This window comes from Emydura macquarii, unplaced genomic scaffold (assembly GCF_026122565.2).
Source record: "Emydura macquarii macquarii isolate MOO-44397 ecotype Brisbane River unplaced genomic scaffold, CSIRO-AGI_Emac_v2 contig_1119, whole genome shotgun sequence".
NCBI classification, from domain to species: Eukaryota; Metazoa; Chordata; order Testudines; family Chelidae; genus Emydura; species Emydura macquarii.
In genome coordinates this window covers 19,340,562-19,368,321 of record NW_027131256.1, presented here as the reverse complement: position 1 = coordinate 19,368,321, position 27,760 = coordinate 19,340,562, and the positions used below count along the sequence as shown (strand labels likewise).

At 38.9% G+C, this 27,760-nt stretch overlaps 1 protein-coding gene across 1 annotated transcript in view; it reads right to left on the bottom strand.

Moving 5' to 3' along the window:
• EPHA6 (EPH receptor A6) overlaps positions 1–27,760 on the bottom strand; it is a 709,227-nt gene that overhangs the window by 321,284 nt on the left and 360,183 nt on the right. The gene's annotated exons all lie outside the window — the stretch shown is intronic.

Here is a 27,760-nt window from a genome sequence, read left to right as displayed (position 1 = left end):
ATTTATCAGACAGGAGCACAGGGCATTCTGTAACTGACACTAAGACAACTTGCTTAATTTAGTGAGCAACAAGAATCTAATTATTACTTTGGGGTTTTGTGGAGGGAAGGTGCAATAACAGCTAGTATTTGAGGCATGGTGGGATATCATTATGCTATTGTTGATATGCTATCTCAGTTTGTTCCATTTCCGATTTTGGGGGGAACTATTAGTCTATTTTCTTAAAATAATATTTTTATATTATGTCAAAGAGGCTTTAGGGATCCTACATTCCGTAGTGGTTGTTTGTTTTTGTTAATTATTCCTAAATGTCTGACTGTTTTGTGCAGTATATGCAATCAATGCAAAACAAACTTGGTGAACAGAAGGTTTTTATCATTAGGGCTTTATTGAGTTTTATTCACATTTTTATTATTTTTAAAACTAGTATTCTATTATTTTGTTGCCTAATTCCGCTCTTTCATCAACAGAAATTATGGCTGTTTCCTTGCACGAGTTGCAGTAATTGAATTCTGTACATCTTTGTCTTTAGGCATATTTGGTTTTTTAAATTTTTTTATGCTACGTTTTTCCATGAGAAGTGACATTTTGAAATAAAATACGTAAGCATTTATGAAATGCCAGGTGCATGGAGAGAGCAAGCCTTTAGTCAGAAATGTTTTGTTCAGTAATAGTTCTGAGAAACATTATGATTAAAGGAAAAAAAATAAAAAAGTTATGTTCCAATATCAAAAAATTGTAACTTGTTTTTGTTTCAGAATGAATATATGAAAATTAGTGTAATTATTTCATTTGTTTTACTCTGAATACATTTGTTCAATGAACTATTGATAACATTTTCAAGCAGGAGTAAATTATTTAATTGCCAAGAGTGTAATGGCCAAGATAATGGCCAAGATGTTTTAAAATTCTGTGTATTGTATTTTAAACAGAAAAGTTATTTACAGGAGTTCATATTGTCTGAGTAAATTTTTGGCATACAGGGAAAAATATCAGGACTAACTAAGAATAAAAGCATTAATTTCTGTATACTCAGCAGAAATGCAGTATGGGCCTCATTTTCAGCACTTCTGAAAAATCAGGCCCTATACCTTTTTATGAATAACTCTTCAGAATGGAGGTTCTTTTGAAGTCTGTATACTTGATATAAAATAGATCTCAGGAACCCTAGTTATTTAACAGTTTGTGCAGCTTAGTGCTTTAACAGAATAATTTTTTGCATTAAAATGACTCTGGGATAGATGGGCTAACATTGTAAAGTATTGAATGAAGTAATATGCTATACTTTTTAATATATATATATATATATATACATATAATATATATACATATAATATATATAATTTATATAAATATATATATATATATATACACAATTAAAACTTTTAAGGAATGTTCATATAGTAACATAATTATTACCCAACCACCATTCTATCTCAAGTGACAGCTGATGTACCTGTCCCTATTGTCACTATTTGCCCTTAGATTTACTGGAAATAAATATAGACACACATGTAAAATTAATTTCTAATAATTTGTTTTCTTTCTGAAAGGACTATAATAGGAGATTCAGTCAAGAAATGAGAAGAGGGTATAACTGGAGAGGAAATACTTTGATAACATGCTAGAATGTCACCCAAGGCAAATTCTCACTAGAGTGCTCCTGCTGGAACTGGCACTATAGAGATACATAAATCTGTCAAGTGGTGAAGAAGCATGAACAAAATACATTCACGCTTAGATAAAGGAGGAAAAGTAATAAAAAAGTCAGTGAAGCTATTTGCCAAAATAATTCCATTAAAGGAAAATACAAGAATTTTGAAGCACATACCATAACTCAGACTAGTGTTTTATAAGACAGTACCATGTATTCTACAAATACTTTATAGTTCATGAGTCTTTGAATTCTGTGGAAGTAGTAAACAATATTTTCCACAGATCAGGTCTTTTTTTGTTTTCAGTTCTTTTATCAACCTCCTACTGTCATAACTTTCCTATTTTTTAATCTATTTGCATACAAATTGGGCAGTACCTATGTTCCTTGGCCAATTTTTAAATAAAAACAATAGCTTTAAAAATGTGATGTTTTGACATTAAAACTAAAACAAGAAACATCTAATTGGTTTATACATGTGGAAGCTTTAAATAAAGCAGGTCAAACATCAGTGAACTTCTGATGGCTCAAAAGAACTCTATATACAAAAATGAGCTCACTCGCAGAGGAGCACTAATCTAGGAAGCAGAAGACCTAAATTCTAATCCCTATCCAAAAGTTTCATGTCATGCATCATTATATCATTTGCTATTTATATTTAGGGAAATACATATGTAGAGAAGCTGTCACTTATTTAGAACAATCACAGAACAGAACCTTCAAAGAAGAACAAAGCTGTCGGAAGCTTTTCTACTCATGCTCTATAGTAAATTACACTTCTTTTCTACTGTTCAGTCCTTTTCTTTCAGAATCTTTTTAGTTACCAGTGGATTTATATTTGCTTATTGCTCTTTATTTTACTGATGTAAAAAAACATTCCAGTCCTTTTTTTTCCGTCTTTTATTTTCTCTCTTAACAATTGGTTTTATTTTCTCTGTAATCTGTGATACATATATTATCATTATTTTATTAATGTTTATGTTATGTTAATGCCTGATCTGATGCATGGCTTCTGTTTTAAAGATCTCTTGAATTTCACAGAGGCACATCATCTGAAATTTGGTATTCTGTGTTTTTTATTTATATAGGGTTTCATCTGAGACTCTGCATCTGTGTGTGTGTGCGCGCACACGTGTGCGCTACTCTACTTATTACCAGGAAAGAAAATACCAAATATTTTCTGGTGCGTATAGAACTATAATTTAGAGGTGCATGTACGATTTCCTGATTATTGTATAATTAGTCAGTTCTTTACTTCAAGGAAGATCTCTCTGTCATCTGCGTGCTTCTTACATCCAGGAGAGACAAAATGGAGATATAATAATTAGTTACTTAGCTATTAGCCTGATCATTTGTGTTTAGTTTTGTGTTTGCTTCTATGTAAGCTAAGTGATATAGACCTTCATTGCTATAGTACGAGACAGGGACATCCCAAAACAACAGTAAGAACAAAAAAACATTAATATTATGTTAGGCCAGCAACCACCTGCGATTACCGACTCCTGCCATCACACCTGTCTTTCTTACCTTGTCTACTCATGCCCTACATGCTGATTTGTCTGTTCATTCATCTGCTTTATATTTGTTTATATTGTACTGTGAACTCAGTAGGGCAGGGACTGTCTGTGCGTTATGGTGCCTAGGACAAAAGAGCCTTAGTACTCACTTCGGGTTTCTAAGTACCCTTACAGTAGAAATACATGATAATGTAAAATAGACCTAGTAAGAATGACAGATACCATTGTCATGTCATTTATCATCATGCAAACATTCAAATTCTCTGTCTTTTACACTATAGAATTAATAGGAAGTGCTTAACTGCAAACATTTTCAGGATAAATGCACTATTATGAGTAAATTGGTGTGGAATGTGTTTAAGAAAGTTATACTCTTAGTTAAAGTAACAATTAAGATGATGTAAGAACGTTTCTATTATTTTTCTGCAAGTAAAGAAAATCTTTAATTCCCTGAAACCACTTGAACAAAACCAAATAGTGAAGGAATATTCATCTCATAACTTTACCAGAAACACTGATAAATCACTTGTAAAATAAAATAGATTGAGATTTTCCACAATTTTTCTTTCACTGTGCAGAGCTCTCTACCACTGTGGGCCATCTCTACCCCACTGTGATGAACTGGCACTTCAGAAAACAGTGCTCCCTTTATTGTGTGAAATCAGCAGTCAGACACCTAGGGAAGTGGTTTCAAAAAAGCCAATTCAGCAGAGCTGGTAAAATGGTCCAGTGGTAACTACAGCATATAATTAAAATATGTGAAAACAACAACAACAACAGGAAGAGAAGAGATAGAAAGAAGAACACAACAGAAAAGGAGATGCTGAAGGGGATGCAAAAGAGAGAGGAAAAATGTGTTCATTAATAAAAGGGAGAAATGAAACACTCATGTGTGCTGCCCAGGCCTAAATGTAAAACAATGTAGCAGTATGGATTCCTGAAACTTTATGGAGCATCTCTTTCCCAATGACCTGTCTCAGCAGTTGCAATTGGCTGGAAAGGTTGTGTTGTCAGTCTCCAAGGGTAAACTCTTAGGGTACATCTACGACGCAATAAAAAAACCTGCAGCAACAAGTCTCAGAGCCTGGGTCAGTTGACTCAGGTTCACAGGGCTGCAGGGCTAAAAACTTCAGTGTAGATGTCTGGGCTTGGACTGGAGGCCTGGCTTTGAGACCCACCCACCTTCCTCACGGTGTTTTAGTGCCCAGGCTCCCTCAAACCCCATTGTCTACTCTGCAATATTTAGCTCCACAGCACCAGCCCTGCGAACCTGTCAGCTGACATGGGCCAGCCACAGCCGTGGATCTTTTACTGCAGTGTAGATGCACTTTTAGAGGCTTGTCGGCAGGACATACTCAGTGAAGTGGTCCCAGCTCTGGAACTCATTTGCACTTTCAGTCCATGAGGGTCTAAGTTTGCACTTTAAAGACCCATTTATTTTATTGGGAATTTTTGCAATAGAGAATGGAATTTCCTTGATGGCATGTGGTAACAGTTTGTGATGTTACTTTTTCTTTTAAGTCTATTGCAAATAATATGTTTGTTTATAAATTTTGTGTGACATTCATGTGGCAAGGCAATGGATAGATTTTTATAAAATAAATGGCACTTTTTCATCTTGTAGAAAGAGAAATTATTAAATGGAAAAATTACATAGGAATGGATATTGCTCCCTCAATGTACTCTAGCTTCCAAGCTCTCAGACCCTCATTGTTTGAAGTTACCTCCTCAAGAATTCAAGAACCCCCAGAAGTCATTATCAGGAGGTGGGAACAACAACAGACACACAGTTACTTCTAGCAGTATTACCTCTAATAATTACTTATACCACTATTGCTGTTACTAATGGTAGATCAGAACAATATTACCACAAGATATTACTGAGGTCAAGTGCTCAACAGTTTCAAAATAGGATGATGCACTTATATGGACAACAAGAATATCCAGAATTATAATAGCAAATAAACAAGAATTCTGAAAGGGATATAATCCCTCAGGCATAAGCCAACCTCTGACTCTGGGCTGGTTCACACTTACTGCGCGATTCAGCGGCAGTCGACGGGAGTTACGCAAACTACGCAGAGTAGTTTGCGTAACTGACATTGACTGTTCTGCTTCCCTTCTGCGCACTGTTCTCACTGCGCTGTTCCCGTCGGCTCAGTGCTACGCTGCTTGAGGGGGTGGACTTACTCAGTCGACTTCCTGATCGATTGAGCAGGTCTCACTGACCGCTCAATCAATCAAGAAAGATCGATCTGGCAGCGGCGATTTTGCCGCCATCAGTCTGAACATAGCCTAAGAGACAGTTTGAGGGAAACTTGCCCTAACACAGAGCATCTGGTACTGGCTGCTGTCAAAGACAGGATATCAAACTAGAAGGACCACAAGTCTGATCCAGTCTTGCAATTCCTATGTTGACTACATACTATGAATATAGTACCAAATATAATAAATCAGTAATAAAAACTGTTAATATAATATTAAGGACTATCTGAAGGCCCCCCAAATCAGGAAATTATGTTTCTCAAAAGAGTAACAGATATTTAAAACTAAAATCTCTATCCAGAATATTTACTGTTAAGACCCATCTGCTTTGTAACCTGTATACTGAGTCAATTTATCAACAAAATTTTCCAGAAGGAAAGGGGTTTTCTTTTGATGTTTTACATTAGATGGAGTAAGATTCTATGCCAGATGATGAGGTTTCAAAATGGAAATGGTGGTGCAACCTTAACTATAGCTCTGCTATGATTCTTTATTAAAATTACCTTTTGGGTAAAATCCAGGCTATTTTGAAGTTAATGGCAAAAGTCCAACTGACTTCAGTTGGGATCAGGATTTCACCCTTTGTCTCTATGAATACTGTCTTCTGTGTCAGTCTTTTAAAAAAATCAAAGATAACCTTCTAGAGTCAGTCTATATAGTTTTCAAAAGAGCAGAAGTGATGCTTTAGCATTTCCTTAGCCAATTGCATGCTTGTGTAAAAGATCAATCAAGTGCCATCCTTTGCTTAGTTAATGACTGACATTAAAAGGCTTCATAATTGCTGAAAATGCCAACCCTTAATTAGGATATGATGTAAGATCCTTGTCAACATACAGTAGATCAATAAGCAGAGTGTAAATATTGCTAGTGTCATATGATTTTTTTATGTCTGTTAAGCAAATTAATTGACATGTAGGGATTTTCAGTATTCTGAGTTTTCTTCATTAGGATTTGTTGACTGAAATCACTTGCTGTGGGATACAGAGTTTCTCATAGCCATCATTAACAGACTGCAATTTTGAATGGATTGTTTGCCAAGGTTAGTACCTAATTATGTCCTATAAGTGATATTACCTTTCAGGTGCAACATTTATGTTTTTAAAATGATGGTTGCTAGTGGTGAGCAAACGTTGACGTTTTCCTCGGTTGTGTTCAGAGAAAAATGAATTAAGTTTGAATAAAGTATCCAAATTTTGTTGTATAAATAAAACATATTTGTTACTCCTAATAATCAGTCAGGAAAGTGAGAGCAAATATCATCTAAGTGGAGATTGCAAAAACTAAGCCAAAGAAGTAAGTTTCAAAGAGGAAATATGGAGCTGGAGGAGGAGGGAGGAGATGTTTGTTTGGTGCACAGAAATGACATTGTTCAAGGCACAAGGGGCAATTGGAAAAACAGCACAATAGCAGAAAAGTCACAAATAGGAGGAGGACTCAGATGATGCACTCAGGAGATAGAAATGGAGAAGGCATAGGACATGATGATAACCTATGAAAGCACTGAGATTTACACAGACAATACTGTGTTAGCCTTTTCATCCCTAGATTGTGAAATAAAATATGAACTTTGGTTCTTTCTTTGCATTATTAGAATATTTTACTTGTGCTTAAAACAGGAAAAGAGTAGATTTCCTATAATCATATTATATATGTTGTTCTGTATTACTGTGCTGTTTTCAGTGTTTAATAATTAATTTGTTTCCCTCTTCCCTCTCCCTGCAGTATGCATTTGGTCACTTATGTTTTATTATGGTCCCCTTTTTAACATTATAAAAAATAATAAAATTAAAAAAAATACTTTAAAGAATAATCTCAATCTCACTTGTATCCCTCAAAAATTTGCCTTGTGAAAAATGGGGAACAAATCATTGTAGTGAGAGTACTTGTAAACAAACCTTCATTAACATGGTCAAATGCATTGATTATGTTTGAGTTGACTAGTGATGTTGAAAATGCCAGTACATGTCCCTCATTCCACCTCCTGAACATTTTATGCTTTCTCATGTAGGCACACAATAGTTTAATTGTAATTAAAATACCACATGCTGAAAATGGTAATGCATGTATGAGTGCAAATGAATGCTCCATTAGCCACACAACTGCCCCATTTAAATGTACAATACAGGTTCATTTTTTTTAATTTCTGAAGTGAAATCAATGAGAAGTGAGAGTACTCAGCACATTTAAAAATCAAGCAATTCAACTCCAGTTTCTATCACAGCAGTTTAAAGCAACAGGAAGTGCAGGAAGTGCACGTTGTCTAGGAAGGACACCTCAGGTTCTAGCACTACACAAAGTCAAAAGAACAACAACTACTCAAACTCAGTGAGACCATCCTAAACAGTAGAATCCAGTACATAGTCTACAGAATACTATGCAGAGGCCCGGAATGGAATTAAGCTGTAATAGCACTGCAATAACATTTGAGACTAAAGATGGGTGAGGTAATATCTTTTATTGGACTGACTTCTGTTGGTGAAAAAGACAAGCTTTGGAGCCAGACAGAGCTCTTCTTCAGGTCTGGGAAAGGAACTCCCGGTATCACAACAAACTGCAAGATGGAACGGATTGTTTAGCATAAGTTGTAAACACATATCATAAGGGACTATTCATGGTAGAGTGGCCTGTTAACACCTCTGCAATCACAGGACAAAGAGAGGGGGTTAAAAATTGTTGTAATAAGCTATAAATCCAGTGTCTCTGTTCAGTCCCTGGTTTTTGGTGTCTAGTAGAGTTATGAATTTAAGCTTCCAAGACTTGTCATTTGAAAGAGTTGTGCAGGTTTCCTTTGGGGATGAGGACAGATAGGTCAGTTATAGAGCGATTGCTTTGTGAAGTTGGTCCAATAAAAGATTACCTCACCTCACCCACCTTGCCTCTAATATTCTGGTACCAATACAGCTACAACTACACCGCATGCAATAACATTTGCCATGATAGAGTCTGCTGTCCCATTTAATGTATGTAATTTCTGTAAAACGTGGGTAGATAGGTGACAGCCTCACAAGCCTGTAAAGACACAGAGAGCTAGCTGGAGCAGTTTGTTTGAAGATCTACAAAGTATTTGCTTAAAAATTAAAATATTAAAACTGACTGTTTATAAACGGATGTGCTCACATAGGGCTATATTATGGATGTTCCAGTGCAAGAACATTTGAAGGGTAGGAAGAGGTTACACAGAGCTCCTGCCCCTCCCCCGTTCCCCCACAGTAACACACCTGTGCAGATATACCCATAAGCTTGCTGCTTGTGCTCCCAGAGGAATAGAGTGGCCAGCCCTAATAAGTGGTGATCAATGCCCTATAGTAGGTATTTCTGATGGGATGGGGCTCTGCCCACTGCACACCTGCTAGGACTCAGAAGCCAACAACAGGGCATGGAGTAAATGCTCCACTTTCCAAAAAAAGATGTAGTAAGTGTCACTGCTGAGGAAACTCTCCCCATAGGCTCTGGGGGAATGGGGTAGAACAGGATGGGACTATACCGACATCTGCAGTCCACAGGCATAACCCCACTCTCCACCACGCCACCGCCACCCACATGCTATAGCATTTGATTCATTTCCCCAGTGCTCCATTTGCTCTCAGAGTCATAATTTAGGCTGTAATATATATCCTGCCTTCAAAAAAAGAAACCATCTTTAGTCTAGTGCTATCCAGGTAATAGAGTTACTAAAGTATATATAAATGATAGCCAGGACTTTAGAACCACTGAGATGAAACTGGATTGAAATGACCTTTATATAAAACAAACATTATACGTGCAGTATGTATGGCACTATATAGTAAAAATAGATCCCAGCTAAAGCAATTGGTATGGCTAATAAAACCAGTGAAAAAGCATGTTTTCAGAAGATTAGACCTCGAGCCCGTTTATGTTGGGAAAGCACTGAGCATACCATGGAAGCACAATAAATGGTAAATAAAGTAAAAAGTGCACTGGTTTTGACTAGATTGTTTTGTATCCAGTTGTTTTTTCTACAACCCCACTCTTCCACTCAGCAGTAAACCTATCTGAGACCAGCACCCTCAATTTGGTAGGTGCGTTCACTTAGGGCATGTTGCTGCCATACTTACTCACCTTGAGGAGTACTTTACTCAATGGGTAGTCCACTGAAATCAGATGGACTACTGATGTAGTGGATGCTACTCAGAGTAAGTGTAGAAGAACCTCATCATAAAGTAATATCCTGACTAATTTTGGTCTCTTTACCCATTTTCCCCAAATCACTCTGATTTACTGAGATATCTGGTATCCTTCTCTTTCAAATGGCAGTTTGTCTGAGACAATATTGTATTCCAATGAACAACAGCTTTGTCCCCCCCTCCTTGAGAAGTTTGTTTTTTTAGAATTTTCTTTACTTTCTCACAGTTCTCTGTGATTTAGGTCCCATTGAACTTAATGAGCTCAAAATTAATTAGTGATAGCTATTATGGAATATAAATTCTGGCTTTCAATTCTCTGTACTCTTTGGTAATCTCAGCCGAGATCCAAGCAAAACGCTAACCCTCCCTTCATTTCTTTTTTTTTTCTGTTTGTCACCTAGCATTCTACTTTCTCTCTCCCAACTCATCAAAAAATTTAGATAGTAGGTATAAATAATTTAAATATTCAGTTATTATCGGAACTAAACCAAACCCATCCAGTGTTTTGCTCATGACTAAGCAACATATCTGGATAATGGCCAGCTCTGATGATACCAAGTGGACTCCACTCAGCATGCTATGGATGCACATCTACTGACATCTATATGGAAGGAAGAATCTCAGTGCTCACAAACCTGTTGAAGATAAGTAATAAAAACAAATCCTTAGATTAAAAATAAATGTTAATGATCATTAATATTACAGAAAATTGTGGGGATTGTAATAGATTGATTTGCTGTGGAAGTTGAATTCCCAAACTTAATTTAAGATTTCCATCATCATAGTGGGAGACTTAGTGACTTAGTGGGGAGCTCCAAAAGACAGCTATCCTGTCATTTACTTTTGCAATCTACAGGGTAGCAGAAAATCAACCTTCCATATACACAGTGCCTTGCCAGCATGCTTCATCTTTGATCTCTGGGGAGCTTCTCTGCAATCTCCATGGCCCATGCAGTTCTTGGTGTCTGTTGAGTTTGTCAGTTTAGTGCAAAGTGTGATGATGAGTTTGTGATGTAGAAACAGGAACTGAGACTGTCTACCAGGGAAAGTTACACCGATTTAACTTAAATCAGTTTCTTAACTTAAACAAATTTCATGAAAATGGTGCAAAAGCCTGTGTACATGCTCTGATTGCAATTTAGGAGAGGCTTATTTCAGTTTAGCTAAACAGATTCCTAACTGACTTAAACGAAACCAAAATAAATCTGGTTTAAACCATGCACCGCTGGTGGTGGAGTCAGGCATTCATTATGGAGACCAGCCTATAAAGGGAGACATGACATACATTTAGTCAATGAGTCACACAACTATTTTTGAAGCAGCCCAGGAATGTTAGGTAGTAGGATTCCTCGGGTTTATACTTAGTTCTAGGAGCACTGTATGGTCTAGTGGTTAGAGACAGGACACCAAGACACATAATTTGGCCCATTCCTCCAAAGAAGCAAAGTGCGAGACTTGGGTAGCTGTATTAAAGACTGGGGTTCTATTCCTAGCTCTGCCTGAAGTAACCTTGACAGCTTTCCATTAGCTTAGCTGCCCAATGGGTCAATAATAATTGCTTCCCTTAAAATAGGAGCATGATGCCTTGATGAATAAAAGTGTGCACAAAACATTGTTTACAGATCAATGCACAATCTGTTTCACTATGGGGTATTCTATTCAGGAGGGTCTCTCTTTTCTTTTCTCCTGAGAAGTAAGAAGGTGTGACAGACCTGCCAAATGCACGACTGTCTTGTGGGACACTGGTCCACCAGACATGCTGATTTAACAGTGACTGTAAAGGAAATGCTGTATGATTCCTACATGTTCACTATAGATCAGACTAAGCCTTTGCTTAAGGGACTGCACCAAGCTACCCTGCTCCAGGAAGAGTCCTGTAAGAAATTTGAGACTCTGGTTACGTTCAGACTGACGGCAGCAAAATCGCCGCCACCAGATCGATCTTTCTTGATTGATTGAGCAGGTCTCACTGACCGCTCAATCGATCAGGAAATCGACTGAGTAAGTCCACCCCCGCAACTAGCGTAGCGCTGAGCTGACGGGAATGCTGTTCCCGTCGGCTCAGCACAGTGAGAACAGCGCGCAGAAGGGAAGCAGAGCAGTCGACGTCAGTTATGAAAACTACTCTGTCGTAACTCCCGTCGACTGCCGCTGATTTGCGTGGTAAGTTGGAACCAGCCCTCTATGTCCTTCCTTGCTTCGGGGGAGGGAGAATGGAATAACTTAACTGCAAACCGTTACTGGGTACAGGTTAACTCCTGCTTCATGTTGGCTCAACTCCACTGACCAATGCATGAATGGAGATGACCAAGCAGAGGCTCAGCACATGCCCTTACCACTTTCCTGCTTGTAAGAGGGAGTTCAAGGGCCTGCAGTTCCTGCTCTCATCTCCATGCTCCAGCTACAAGGGGCGGGGGGTTTGGAGGAGGCAAGGTTTACTCTTCCTTACGGTTATACAATCATAGAAGTGTAGGACTGGAAGGGACCTAAAGAGGACTGTTAGTCCAGTCACCTGCATTCAAGGCAGGACTAAGTATTATCTATACCATTCCTGACAAGTGTTTGTCTAACCAGCTCTTAGAAACCTCCAGGGACATAGATTCCTAGACAGTTTATTCCACTGCTTAACTACCCTGACAGTTAGGAAGTTTTTCTTAATGTCCAACCTAAAACCTCCCTTGCTGCAATTTAAGACCATTCCTTCTTGTCCAATCCTCAGAGGTTAAGGAGAACAATTTTTCTCCCTCCTCCTTGTAACAACCTTTTATGTACTTGAAAATTATTATGTCCCCCCTCAGTCTTCTCTTCTCCAAACTAAACAAACCCAATTTTATCAATCTTTCCTCACAGACCATGTTTTCTAGACTTTTAATCATTTTTATTGCTCTTCTTTGGACTTTCTCCAATTTGTCCACTTCTTTCCTGATATGTGGTGCCCAGAACTGGACACAATACTCCAATTGAGGCCTTATTAGCACAGAGTAGTGCGGAAGAATTGCTTCTTGTGTCTTGCTTACAACACTCCTGCTAATACATCCTAGAATGATGTTAGCTTTTTTTGCAACAGTGTGACGCTGTTGACTCATATTTAGCTTGTGATTGACTATGTCCCCCAGATCCCTTTCCGCAGTACTCCTTCCTAGGCAGTCATTTCCCATTTTGTATGTGTGCAATGGATTGTTCCTTCCTAAGTGGAGTACTTTGCATTTGTCCTTATAGAATTTCATCCTATTTACTTCAGATCATTTCTCTGCTTTGTCCAGATCATTTTGAATGTTAATCCTATTCTCCAAAGCACTTGCAGCCCCTCCCATCTTGGAAACTTTATAAGTGTACTCTCTATGCCATTATCTAAATCATTGATGAAGATATTGAACAGATCCAGACACCCAGGACGGACCCTGACCCTGCATGGACACATTCAATATGCCCTTTCAACTTGACTGTGAACCACTGATAACTACTCTGTGGGAATGGTCTTCCAACCAGTTATGCACCCACCTTAATGCTCCCTGTAGGTTGTATTTCCCTGGTTTGTTTATGAGAAGGTCATGTGAGATAATATCAAAAGCCTTACTAAAGGTTAAAGACAAGGAGAGCTCATTCCCCAATTTGAAGAAACTATTCTATTTTTTAAATCTCCTATCCCTGCAACTCCATTGGAGGTGTTCTGGAGGGACATGAACAACACTATCATAACTGCTGAGTGCTCATATGAGGCACCAAAGATGGGTGGAATTGCCTTTGTGATACTCATGCATTGTGCTAATATTTTTGGTAAGAGGCGGCCCATCAATGTGCAGAACCAAGTTGATTGATATCAGCCCAGTATTGTAATCACAAGTGTGATTATAATCACATCTATTAAATAAAAGAGAAAAAAGTTTAAATCAGGTAACCTTGACTTTGGATAAATATTCGTGTGGGGTTTTTATTTTTTTCCTTTGTATGAATTTACCAGCAGTAACATCACTGCATACAGAGATGGATAAATGGTCTTATTTCCACCAAAAATGGTAGAAATTATTTAATTAACTGAGTTTAAATTAAATGCATGTACTTATAAGAGGAGGATACAAAGATCATTACAATTTCAAGAAGATTAATTAAGCAAAGACAATTTTGTTAAGCAGCATCATGCTTTTCATTATTTAGATCAGGGTTCAGTCACCAATGAATATGATCAAAGCAAAAAAAAAAATGAATCAGCAGTTTTTCCATTTCACTTTGTTCATAGATATGACATCATGCAGAGCCTACTTTGCTTTAGACAAGAATAGTACCTAAATCTCTTTGTTCAAAAAGTCTGTCTTTAAACAGTCATAGTAGTCAGGACTTCATTGAAAATTCACACCAGTCCCACAATAACTTAAGAGCATAGTAAGAAGAACATACGATACATTCTTAAGTATTTTCTTTCTGAAGATAACTATTTGTATCAAGCTAAATGTGCAGCTAATGTTAAGACTAGTGATACGATGGATGAACAGAATACAGAAACACAATTTATTGAAAACACAAGCATATACAGCTAACGGCGCTGACCACCCATGTCCAAAACTGCAGGGCATATTGATTATGTATTGTATGTTCCACATCTTCCAACCCAGTTTCCAGATTAAAAATAAATAAATAAATAACTTGCAGCTGATGTGAGTGCACATAAAGAGGTATTAAGTTTCCAAGTTGCTTGCATGTATCAAAATGATATTACATCAGTGGCTACTCTTCTGTCTTCTCAGGGCTGGTTCACACTGTGGACTTACATCGATTTAAAGTCCCCTATATCGATTTAAATACTCCAACGTTCACACTGTCACCACTGTAAAGTCAACTTAAGGTGCCAGTAAAATCGATTTAATAAGACCACCTCTGCAAGTGGCATAGCACCTAAACTGACTTTGTAAATTCAAATTAGTGTTTGTGTGAACGTAATGGAGCTTAATTCAAATTAATTAACCTCTGGAATGTATCCCATTATGCTCCATTTTCACCTCTCTGGCCAATCAATCTGTGGTGCTCTGTGGTCACAATAGCAAGTAAAGTCCCCTCTCCTCAAGCCCCGGGAAGATTTGATTTTCCTGTTTGTTTGGGAGAGGGAAAGGCATGTTGGGGAAGGGACATCTGGTGAGTTCTCTTTCTTCAGTTCCAGTCTCTGTGTGTGTGTAGACTGCAAGCAGGGAAAGCAACTCCCACCCACCCCCCACCCCGATCCTGTCTGTGTGTGTTGAATGCAAACAGAGAAAGCAACCCCCCAATTCCCCCATCCTGATCCTGTCTGTGTGTTGAATGCAAGAAGACATATCCAATTCCCCCACAACCCCGTTTTCCCTATGTGTGTGTGTTTGGAATGCAAGCTGAGAAATCAACCCCCGCCCTAATCAGTTCCCAATAGCTCTCCATTTTTCTTTGGACGGCAGGCAGAGACCTTCCCTCCACCCCTCAAAAAAAAAAAAAAAAACACGATTCTGTCTCTGTGTGCTTGTGATGCCAGCCGATCACCCCCCAGCCCTCCATGCGATTTGCATTAGAAAGTCACTTGCTACATTGTATAAAATCATAATTATGACAACTGAAACATATGTCTCTTCTTACTCTTCAATACACAAACTAGAGGCAACATTGTGTCACACCATCATTGCTGAAATTGATCAATAGATACATTCTTCCTAACTTTAAAAACTGTGTCTACATTGTATCCAAGCATCATTAGTTCAAAATCTTACATGTGTATATTGTTCTTCACTAATTTGGCTGTGGCTATCTTGTTATTTTTTTTCCCATTCTGAAGACACCTCGCCAGTGGCTCAACCATTAGTCAATGCTGCACACAGACTGTCTCAGATTAGGAAAAGGAAGAAACTAAACACCCTAGCCTACCCCTGGAGAGAGTGAAGGAACTCTTCCCCACACCCCTTCACCCAAGACATAACTGTTCAAAAATAAAATTTTGCATCTTTTCAAAATGTTTCTTTATTAAAGAAAATCTTGTTCATGAGGGATTTGCTGGGCACAGATCTGGCAAGCAACAAACGGGCGGGGAGGGGGTGCTAGGTGGATGAGAAAAGGCAAGCAACATGGGCAGTGGGGGTGCATGAGAAAAGGCAAGCAACATATGGGGTGGTGCTGGGTGGATGAGAAAAGGCAAGCAACATATGGGGCGGTGCTGGGTGGATGAGAAAAGGCAAGCAAAATACAGAGGAGGGTGCATGAGAAAAGGCTAGCAACATACAGGGACAGAAATCACTCATGCATCACTCATTCATTGCCTGCAGCAATTGGGAATTGTTCTGCTGGATGTCTTGAAGCAGGGCAGCCATGGCTGCTTCACCTTCTTGTTCTTTTTCTCAAGGACCCTATGCTAAGCCACGAAAAGCAATGGCGAAATCAAGGAGCAAAAAAAACCAGCTCAAAAATCCTTTTCCTGTTTGTTTGGGAGGAGAAAGGGTGGGGGAAGGAGCAATGCATCCTGGGATGATGCCACAGCCTCCGTTGGTAGTTGCACTGTGGGATAGCTACCCAGATTGCACTGCTTTCTAATTTGAATTAAGGCTGGAATGTGTGAATGCAAAAGACGAGCTCAGATAGCATAGTGAGAACAGTCTGCTGCTATTTCTTTAAATCGGCTGCTGAAAGTCGATTTAAGCTAATTCGAATTAGCACTGCAGTGTGAACATAGCCTCAACCACCACACAGTCAAGGCAAAGTAGAAAAGACATCTACCTATTTGATATGAAGGCATATGCATTTTCCTTATGCTGAATCCCTTATTCTTTATTTTGAACATGTCTAGGAAACTGTAATATGGCCCATATTTTTCTTTTCTCTGCACATTTTGGAATATCGGGGACGTGCTATTTTGCTGAAAAAGTTATCGTATCTGTGTTGCAACAATTCTGCCAAATGCAAAATCTATTTTTAAACGTTCTTATGGGATTTGATCCAACTTCTACTCAAATCAATGGAAAAAGTCCAGTAGACTTGAATGATACATGATCATTAAATGCTACCACCAAAGAAGCAAGCGGGCTCTGTACTGTCCCTAAGAATTGTTTATCAGGCAAAACTTGATTCTTATTAGGATCAAAATGTCAAAGTAATCTGAAAGGGTCTTCTAACCAAATTTATAATTTCTATTGAGGAATAAAAGGAGTCATACAGCATCAACAATTCTTCAAAAGGCAAGAAATTACATTTCAAAATGGCAGTTTGAAATGCTGAGAATGGTGGACTAGTTAAGGTCACAGAAATATTCCCCAACACAAGTGTCTTTCTAATGGAAGCACTGTCAAATGTATCAAGCTCCTGATGTATCCAATGACAAAGCAATTGGTCTATCTCCAACTTGTCCAATGAAAAGCTGAAATAGCAGACAAATGAACCAGACTGCCAATATTTTCCACCTCAGTTTGTAGTGATTTCAGTAAACTCCTGCACAACTATGTGGACTTGAGCAACCTTCTCAAAACCTCCTAACCTTTTGACTTCCTGACTTTCAAGAGCAAGATTTCCTATTTTATTACTATTAGTAAAAATTATATTTAAGTAGTATTGACAGTATGCTAGGTGGATTCCACATACGCATGAATATATTCCACAATTTGGAATGAGCAGAAAGTTATCTTTATAAAACAGTCAGTAGTTCACAGCTTTGATATATATTCACAGACTAAGAACATTCAGTATTTTATTTATTAAAAAGCCAGCTTTTTAAGTCATGCAAAAGAAATGGCTTTCAAACTGATAATGTGCTCTCCTTACCCATAAAAACAGACAAATAAAATTTTAAAATTTGTACAAAAATAATAGCTCCTGTTCTGACGCTGGATATGATACTCTGTAGTTTTAACAAATGTTTATGGCCAAATTTTAAACAGTTATGGAAAGATGTATGTATGAAAATATTGAAAGACTGTTAACTACAAAAGCACAAGTTATATATCTATCTATAACATAGTATATACATCATAATTATAACTGTACTAATCTCTCTGGAACAAATTGGGCTTGTAAAATGACAGATATACAGCAATTACCTTTCTTCATGCTTGACAATTTAGTAAGTGATTGAAAGATACAGACAATGCTAAAATGGTGCAAAAAATATACATCCATGTGTCTGAGGGGATAAAAGCAGTCTTCATGTTAACCTTTAGGGATAAATAATGTAGAGCTGCATTTCCATGATGGATGAAACAATCCCTCTATGTATATTACCATAGAAGAAAGTTTTGTTAGCTAACAATGTTGCTAACTGCAATTTCAAAGATGATATGCCATTGTACACATCACTAAAAAACCCATACAATGGCGAAAACAGACGTCACGAGCTAATTACATCCACAATTTGGACACCAACTTTTACATCCACTTCATGCACAAACACCAATAAACAGAATAACTCACATGAACCAGTGGGATGCCTTAACCACTGGGCCGAGGATGAAGGGATAGGGCAGTAGGTGTTTGTGAGCATGGGGATAGAATAAGTTGTGAATAGGAGTGACCGGGGCATAGAACTGGTGGAGAGAGTGAACAAGGGGACAGAAGCATATGCTAGAATATGAGTAAAAAAAAGGAAACAAAGCAGAGCTGTGGTTGAACAGAAGGCTGAGTCAGCCAGAGGAGCTGTGTAAGGATATGAGAGAGGTCTGAAGTGAGCAGTGAGAGGGATGGGGCTGTAGTAGGGTAGATGAGAGTTGTGGGGTCAGAGTTGTGGTCAAGGTGGACAGGCTAGGGAGTATAAAAGAAAGAGGGAATCAGGAAAGCATGAGGTTGGAGGCAGTGAGAAGATGGCATAGGGGTTCCTTGGAATGCAATGGTAAGAAGTGAGGGGGAGACAAGAAAAAGACCAGGGAAGAAGGAAGTAATGGTCAGAATGGGCCATGAAGAAGGTGGGAGAGGATATGAGGCAGGCCGGGGAGCAAGCAGGTTTGTTAAGCAGAAGTGTGGAGAGTAAGGCAAGGAAGCCTCAATGTGTAGTAGATGGGTCATGGGGGCAAGACATCCGCAGCTACTGCCAGGGTGAGCCTGGAGCAATTCAATCTAAGTTAGAAGGAAAAAGAGAATTTAAAATCATGGTTCTTGATCCTTTTAGGAACACCACTAGCTGATTCCATTGGGCTGAGTGTCTGGATGCTACAGCCACATGCTTTCATATTATACCCTTTTTGAAATAGTAATGCACAAACCACGAGAAAAACCTTTGTGATATGCAATGTGTAACACACTTACAACGGATGACAGCATATGGAAGTGGTAGCTGCAAAAGCATGTTAAAAATGAAGAAAACTAAAAACTCTGAAAGGGGTTATCAACAAAAGATGAGAATATATTGTGTCCAAAGTATCTGCAAAGCTTTACAGATGACTTTTTCCCTTTTCAGAAATATTTTTGGAACTCGCCTTCCCTTGATCCCCCAACACTCTGTTTCCATAACAACATACCACACATTATATTATAGTGCCTTATACAAAGGGAACATTAAGAACTTGATACTGCACCCTTTTATGTCCAAAGCAAATCTTCCATTGACTTTAGTGGAAGTAAAAGCAGGCCCCAGGGTTGTGACTCAGATCCAGCGTAACAAGGAGAATAAAGAGCTAAATCCAACACTCCATACTTTCTCATTTATTCCAGCACAGAGGTCTCCAAAGAGTGATTGATATTAAACTATTTTGCATGTGCTGCAACATTACAGCTCACATTGCGGAGCTTTAAGGTACAGATCTCAACCTGAAATCCTAATGGTTGGTTAAAGTCATAACCTTTAATTTACTTCAACTTCAGCTTTGAAGGTTCTTTTTAAAGATGTTTTGCTTTCCTGTAGCATACAAATAAATAGTTCACCATTTTATAAAATCACAAAAGGAGTGTTCATGCTACAAAATCATAACTAAGGTGTTACTAAAAAAAAGGGGGGGGCAGATTAGTTCTGACAATGTTTTACAAATACTGATGCACGCATTAAATCAGGGAGCAAGACATCAGAAAGAGGAAACTGTTGTATATTTCTGAACAGGATAGTGCCCATTTGTATCTCTACACATAGTGGACATAAAGTAAAATAAATGAGAGACCACTTAAGGAAAATGTGATTTACAACTTCTCTTGGTCTTTAAGGTCACATTCACTTAAAGAGCAATTGTTCATTCTGGCACTTGCTGCCACAAGAACAGTTGACTGTAACTCTAATATCTAGCCAGTAATTACACACACACACACACACACACACACCTCACCCCAATAAGCCACAACCTAGTTACAAGAAATCTTTCAATTTGCTTCCTCATTTTAGACCGGCAAATACATTCTCAAAGGAAAGTCACCTTTACATGCACAGCTGCACAGACAGAAAATGCCCATTACGTCAATCAGACTAATTTTTATTAGTGCTTTTCTATTTTCCGATATGTTAGATGGGGTTCCTGCAAAGGTAAAAAGTAGCTTTTTGATGCCTTTTCCAATTAGCATCACAGTATTTATTCCAAGCTGGCAATTAATTTCCTGCCTAATTTGTCACACTTAATTTGAAATCAAGCATGCAGTGATGTTTAGAGCTATAGTCATGGCATTTGTGTCTGGCTGAGGCAGTGGCCACTAGCACTCTCAATTTATCACTTTTAATTTAAACTTCCATGCCAATGATTTTCATTCTTAAAAGCCATGACTGGCACTTATGGATTTCAAAATCAAAGTGAAAATAAACTACAGTTAAGAATTCAGCAGCTCAGATCAATGAAAAACTGTTTTATAACTGAATGTACTGCAGTTAAATCTCAGTGGCTTGACAGAAAGAGTTTAGTGTTCCAAAAAGTTCTTTCCCCCCTGTTAATCACTCTCAGAATGTTCTGATTATGCAAATAAGCCACCCCGAAGTGTGCAGGGGTAGGCTGGCACTGGTTTATGCTCTGGGCATACTAAGAGGTAAGAGACCAAAGACAGAGTATGTTCAACCAAAAGAGCAGTGCACTAATACCCTATTAATGCAATCCCAAGAGTGGGCTATTGCTTCTAGGGAGTGATTTTTCACAATCACTTAAAAAAATCTCTTAAAAGATATTTAGAAACTGTTATGTATTCTTTCACTATGTAAAGGATAACATACATTAGCAGAGAAAGATTATAAATTCCTTGTAGCTACTGTTCTGAATATATTTGTTTGTTCATTTTTTCTAGCCTTCATTCTCTCTCTTTTTTCTGGAGAGAGGGGGAAGGGAGGCAAAGAAAGGGTTCTTTGTCAATTTGGGCCCATTATCCCCAGAATCAGTGGCCAATTTTAACTCTCCGTTATGAAAAACAAATAAATTTGTAATAGTGTACAGCATCTGGAAAGCAACTTTAGAATGGCTGAAAGGACCACACAGACACCTCCCTCCCCGCTGCCTCTGGGCACTTTGGTAGGAAGTAGCACCTTTATAGTGTTATATGTTCTTTCAGCTCTTCACTCACCTCTCTCTTCCTCAACTGAGTCTCCATCTCCCTGCAATCTTTTACAAATAACAAATGATAATTTGGAGAATTATTAATTATTATTATTATTTTTACTATTAGTGCCACTTAGGCCCTGAAGGCTTTTCAGGTGTGTGCAGCCGCAAGGGAGCCTCCCTGCCTAGGTAGTGAGAATCCAGCTGGCAGGGCTCCGGCTAGTGCACTAAAAATAGCTGTGTGGACATTGCTGCACCAGCAGAGGCTCAGGCCACCCACCTGAGCTCAGACCCAGGGGGCAGGTTGGGCTTGAGCCAGTAGGCTAGCCTGAGCCTCCACTGGCACTGCACATCCACACAGCCATTGTTAGTGCATTAGCGAAAGCCCCACCAGCACAAGTCTGTGTAAGTGGGCCAGAAGGCTCCCTTGCAGCTGCAGTGCAGACACATTCTTCCATATATTTGCCTTTGAAAATGTCTAAGGTGATCTGAGGGCAGTTCTCTCTCTCTCTCTCTCGATACAATGTATTCATTTGATAAATTAAATATTTCCCTTGTTTCTTTACTTTGTATCTTTCCAATTTTGCCAGGTGAGGAAGTGGCCAAAGTAGCTCATAGCCCTTGTAAGCTACTTTCCCAAAGGGGAAGTGCCCTTCATGAAAACCCCAAGCACAGGGGGAGCTCAAAGAGCCTGTCAATTTTGACTGAAAATGTGTGTTCCTTGTAGGAAAAAAAAGCAGCAGCTATTTTTTTAAAGACAATTGAAGGGCTGTTTGAGCTCTCCCTTTTTCAGAGAGGTGTTTTTGTGAGGTGCACACACATTCACTCTTTGTGCACTTTCTGCTTAGTCATCAGAGCAGTACTAGGCAGAAGGTTAGATCGGAGCCATTTGTAACAAAAAAGCAAGTGTGCTTTTGAATGTATTCATTATAGAACAGACTTTCTATGCAGCCCTACATGTAGACAACTGAATTCACCTAAGGTAATCACAGTAGCAGTAGAAACAGAGCTGAGATGAGGTGGTAAAGCCCCCCAAAAACTTGGTTCTATTCTGACTCTGACACAGTTATGTGACATTGGGGAAGTCACACCAAAATGTTGAGAAATGTCACCCACCTGCATCAACAGGTGGATGAACTTGTTGCGGGCAAGGGTAAAAGGGGGGCCAGTCCCAGCAGCAAAGAGGGAGACATTTGCCAAGGGACAATAGGTAGCTCCTCCCGCTGGGGGCCTCTGGCACCCATTGGCCATCTGGCGTAGAGAGGTGATGATTGGCCAGCATTCCCCAGCTCTTAGGATATAACCCGATATGGGGGCCATGTGGGGCCTCTTTTGGTTCTGTTCCAGCAGCCCACCCTACCCACCTGAACTAGGACAGGGAACCTGCCCTGACAGATGCTGTGGGTCTAGCCAATTATCTGTTTAGGGGGTCAGGAAGGAATATTTTCTCCCATAGGTCAATTTCCAGAGAACCAGGGAGGTTTTTGCCTTCCTTGCAGCACCTTCAAGCCACAGTGGATTAAGTAGGAACATGCTTAGTACCTAACTGAGGTATTGGGGTGGAGTTGTTTTTGTCGCAACTTACAGTTGGTTTCCAGTGTGGGCAAGAGAATAAAAGGAATGCTTCTGAGTGGCATCAGACCTGGGATTTTGGTGATGGGCTCATGTGATGGGATGATATTCATGGGCCAAGGTCATGATATTCGTGGGCCAAGATCATGATATTCGTGGGCCTTGTGGGTCGCGGTCCCCACCCTGCTGCATTCATTGTCCTCCTTGTGGGGAGGAAAGTACTAGGACCCAGAGAGAGAACTGAGTCCTGTGGGGTAGGTTGAAGAGAGCCTAACACATGTTGTGGGTTATTTCATAAGGAGCCCTGTAATCCCTGCACTGGAACCAATTCAATGCCTGGTATAGGAGAGAATGGGTGACAGGTAGGTAGCGCCTCTCCCTGTGTTAAAGTTTAATAAAAGTTGCCGCCTGCTGCTTAATTCCATGTGTCTGTCCTCATTTTGCCTCAATGTCCACATCTAGTGGCTACTATGGGTCTGTCTGCTCAGCAACTAGACACCCATGGCTGGCCCATGCCAGCTGACTCAGGGTTGCGGGGCTTGGACTGTGGGATTGTTTCACTGCTGCATGGACTTCTGGGCTCGGGCTGCAGCCCAGGCTCTGGGATCCTCCCATCTTGCAGGGTGCTACAGCCTGGGCTCCAGCCCATACCCAGAAGTCTACACAGCAATGAAACAGCCCCACGAGCCTGAGTTGGCTGGCACAGGCCAGCCGTGGGTGCCTACTTGCTGTGTAGACAGACCCCAATTGTGTATTCTGCATTTCTGGGTGCCCAACCTGTGATATCTAATACCTGATTTTTAAAAGTACTGAGCACTCAGCTCACACTGAAGTCAATGGGCCCCGAAAATTAGTGGAAATTTGTGCTAATTTTGGTCTTAAATACCTGTACCTGAGTTTCTCTATCTCTAAAATGGGAATAATTCTACTTCCTTACATCCATGGTGTTGAGATGATGAATTTATTATTATTTTTAATTATTAATTTATGCATGAGGCACTAAGATAGTAAAGTCAGAATGTAATACAGAACCCAGGAAGTAATAAAATATGACATATTCAGTTCAGGGTTTGTATAACTTGCAGTAAAAAGGCCTAGGGACACACATTGAAAGTTAAAGTTAAGAAGAAACACAGAACTGCAGCCTAATTTCATATAGACCTGAGGAAAAAATAGCTTGTGATTAGGTAGTTAAAACTGTATCATAATGCATAGGCACACAAGGGCCAAATTAAAAGGTTGCATAGGCAACCTGTAATTCTGGCATGTCCTAACTTTTTAGTGCTTGACTTTACAACTTGAACTACAATGTTCTTTTAATGAAGATTTTTTGTTTGGAATTTGTTTTTATATATTTAATACTTTATTACATTATAACCATGTAAATGGCATTTTCCAAATGACTTTAATGCACTGGAAACACACAGACGACCATGGAGGTTATTAGAGACATAGCAATCTCTTTGACATCTGTATTAGATACAATAAATCTGGGATGCTATTATTTGGAGATGAGAATATCGTATTGGTTTCAAGAAATATTTCACACGGTTTCAATCCAGAATAATAGGATCTTTGACCTAGTGAAGCATCAGAAGATGCAAGCAGATAAGAGTTTTTCTTATTGAGGCTTGCATGTCTGTATACGGCAGTACTCACAGTGCATACAACACATACAATATTCATCCATGGCCCCAACCTGCAATTGAATCTGCTGGCACAAATCTCTGAGAAGCCTCACTGAAGTGAATGGGGCTCTGCCAGAGCTCAAGGATCCACACTCAGTGATTTGATTGCAGGATTGGAGGTATGTGTGAATGTGAGTGCACTCTAAAGGCACACAAACACAAGACATTATTCTCAGTAGAGTAACTTACCAAATGTATCTTACAAACCCTGCTTGATAATCAAGACTGTGGGCAATCAAATTGTCATTGTTACGTTAATAGAGAATTTTAGTCCTATATAGGGACTTAACACATAGCTCATAAATTTCTAGATTATATTACCCACTATATAGATTGTCAAATGCACATGAATAAGAGATATAAAGATATGCATATTTGACATGTAAAGAATGTATTGAGTCATGTTTATAAACTCTATGTTCAAATGGTTGAAACAATACTACTGTTGCAACTATCTGTAAAATATCTTTTTATCTGCAATTATTGTAAGAGAAGCTAATAACCAAGGTTCAACAGATCCAGTGAGTTCTAAGTAAAAGATGACCAACCTGGTAAAAAGGAAATGTTTCCAGTAATATTAAGAACAATTTGTTTAATGTAACAGGACAAAGAAAGAATCTGTGAGGCAAAAACCCTGGTGACCTTACTCACATGAGTCTATAGGACTACTTGCCTGAGTAAGGTACTGATCAGGTACTTATTTTACATAAAAAATGAGAAGCACAGATATATCTTTTAGTATGTTAAATCATATAGTCTTATGGTTACTCTGGATTTCTACCTGTATAACACCTGCTATTATATGCATATATATCCTTCTGAAATGAACATTGTACTTTTAGTACATCTTTTATACTACATATACACCAAGAACCAGATTTTGAAAAGTAGGCAGTATCACCATTAGGGACCAGATTTTCAAAAAAGCTCAGCTCCAAGTTAGACATCTAAATTAAGTGTCCATACGTTCAAAAGATATTAGAGAGACAATGCATGTCAGGCACTTAAAATGAGACAAGGCGGGAGAGGTAATATCTTTATTGGATCGACTTCTGTTGGTAACACAGATGAACTTTCTACCTTACAGAAAGCTGAAGCTCTGTATAAGCTTGAAAGCTTGTCTCTCTCCCACCAATAGAAGTTGGTCCAATAAAAGATATTACCTCACCCACCTTGTCTCATTTTAAGTGCCTGACATGCATTGTCTCTCTAATATCCTGGGATCGACACAGCTACAACACATTGCATGGGCACTTAAAATGTTTACTAATCTCTGACACATCCTAGCCATGTAGGAAGATTGTTTAAAGCATATTGTAATATATTTAGTGTAAAATGCTGAGTCTCACCTCTAAACTTATTTGTAATTATTAAACCATATTAAAAGGGAAAACAGATTTATGAGTATTTTAGTGAAATTTTGTATTTTTACTTTTAAGAAAAAGTATAGTCTATGTAACAATCTTATAATCATGATAAAATATTATAAAATTATTTCAATATATCAAATAATTAAAATTATATTCTTTCATTATCGGAAAATAGCCCTTTCAATAGAAGGTCCTAGTGAATCTGTATTGGTTAGGTTAAAATGAGTGGCAAATCATTAATTCATTTATTATAAGCCATGATTTTGCATATCAGTTTGTGTGTGTATAAATTTTATATCTATTGAAATTTTAAATTATACTTAATTATAATATAACTTTAACTAGGGGGGTTAATATAATTAAACACTTATTATTAATTGAAGTAATTTTATTTATTCCTTCATCATAATACCTATATATTTAGTAGTGAAAAAAATATAGCAGCTGCACATATTGCATAATCAACTATGTCTGAACATGCCATAGACTTACTTTTACTAAAACAGCACCAGGAAACCACACATTTAATGTTTGGGAATTTAACTGTAGAATACATATTTAAAACTATTCATTCAGTAATTATTCTTAACCATATCTGAAGACAGAAATTGCCATTTTCAAAGACAAAATTCTGTTCACATTTGCAAGGGCAAAATAAGAAGATTTGCAATTATCTATAATGGAATCATGCAAGTGAACATGCAACACCAAGAACTGAATGCATACCACATACTGAGGTATGATTTTCAGAGATGATGAGCATCCACTACTGCAAATGATATCAATGGAAACTGCGGTTGCTCACCACCTATGAAAATCAGGCCATGAATACCACAGCACTAAAGGATCTCAGAGAAAAGCAACAATTCTTTTTAAAAGGCAAAAATGAAGGAGATAGGTAAATGTTGGTTTCAAAGGCTCTATCCATACAAACTGATTCATGCAGGTGGGCCTCCTGCTCTCATGTAGAGCCCCATTGAAAGATAGGTAGTAAGATGATATATAAAATGTTATTTTAAGGCTCTGACCATGTCAATAGGTCTCCACATGGATGCATTGGCAGTCATCCCAATATGACTGAAAGTTTCCACTGAGGTCAATGGAAATACTCCTATTGACTTTGGATTGGAACATCAGTCACTACTAATGTGGCCCTGAAGATCTGTCAAATATTTCATCATCTATGTCAGATGAATCTATGGTCTCAGTCAAATAGTATATTGTCATATCATATAAGCAAGCCCGCCAACAGGGGGAGGGCAAAGGGAGCAATTGCCCAGAGGACAGGCAATTTAAAAGGGCCTCAGCATGGGCAGTGGGTGAAGCTTCCCCTCAGGGAGGCTAGCTCCGTCTGCCTCTTCTGCCTGCGGCCCAACCCAGAGTCCACCCCTGCTCTGCCCCAGGCCCTGCCTGACCCCGCCGCTCACTGTGTCCCTCCTTTCCCCCTTCAGCCTGCTCACCATCACTCGCTGCATTTATCTCTCTTCTCCCCGCAACTTGCCCCTTTCCCTGCCACTGCTCGCTGCATCCCTCCGCCCCCCTCCCTGCTCAGCCATCCTGCCATTGCTTGCTCCTTGGGGGAAGGGTGTGTGTGGAAGAGAGTGGGCCAATCGGGTGGAGGAGATGGGGCCTGGGGCAGAGCATGGGCAGGACCTCGGGTGGAAGAGGAGGGATGGGGAGCTAGTCTCCTTGAGAGGAAGCTTCACCCGCCGCCCATGTAAACCTCAGCCATCCTTTCTAGGGGGCCATTGACTGTTCTGCTCTGGGGTCCGGAATTGCTGTTGGCAGGCCTGCATACAAGCCAACACTGGAACCGGCACCCTTATTGGCAGCTTCAGCAAGAGACCAAGGATTAAATGGGTATGGAAACAAAAATATCTTCTTACCCATAAAGGTGGTCTATCAGGGTCAACGTTAAAATATATTGGCGGACTAGCAAATCAAAGCACCTACATCACATCTGTTCTAGGGGTAGGTGCAAGAATTTAATCACTATTCTGTCATTCACCTTTCACCATCACTAAATTCACTTAAAAACAAAATCAAAATATACCCCAATTTTTTTAAAGGCCAGTATCATTTATCATCTTCTGAAAGGAATATTATGATCCTTATTTTACTAC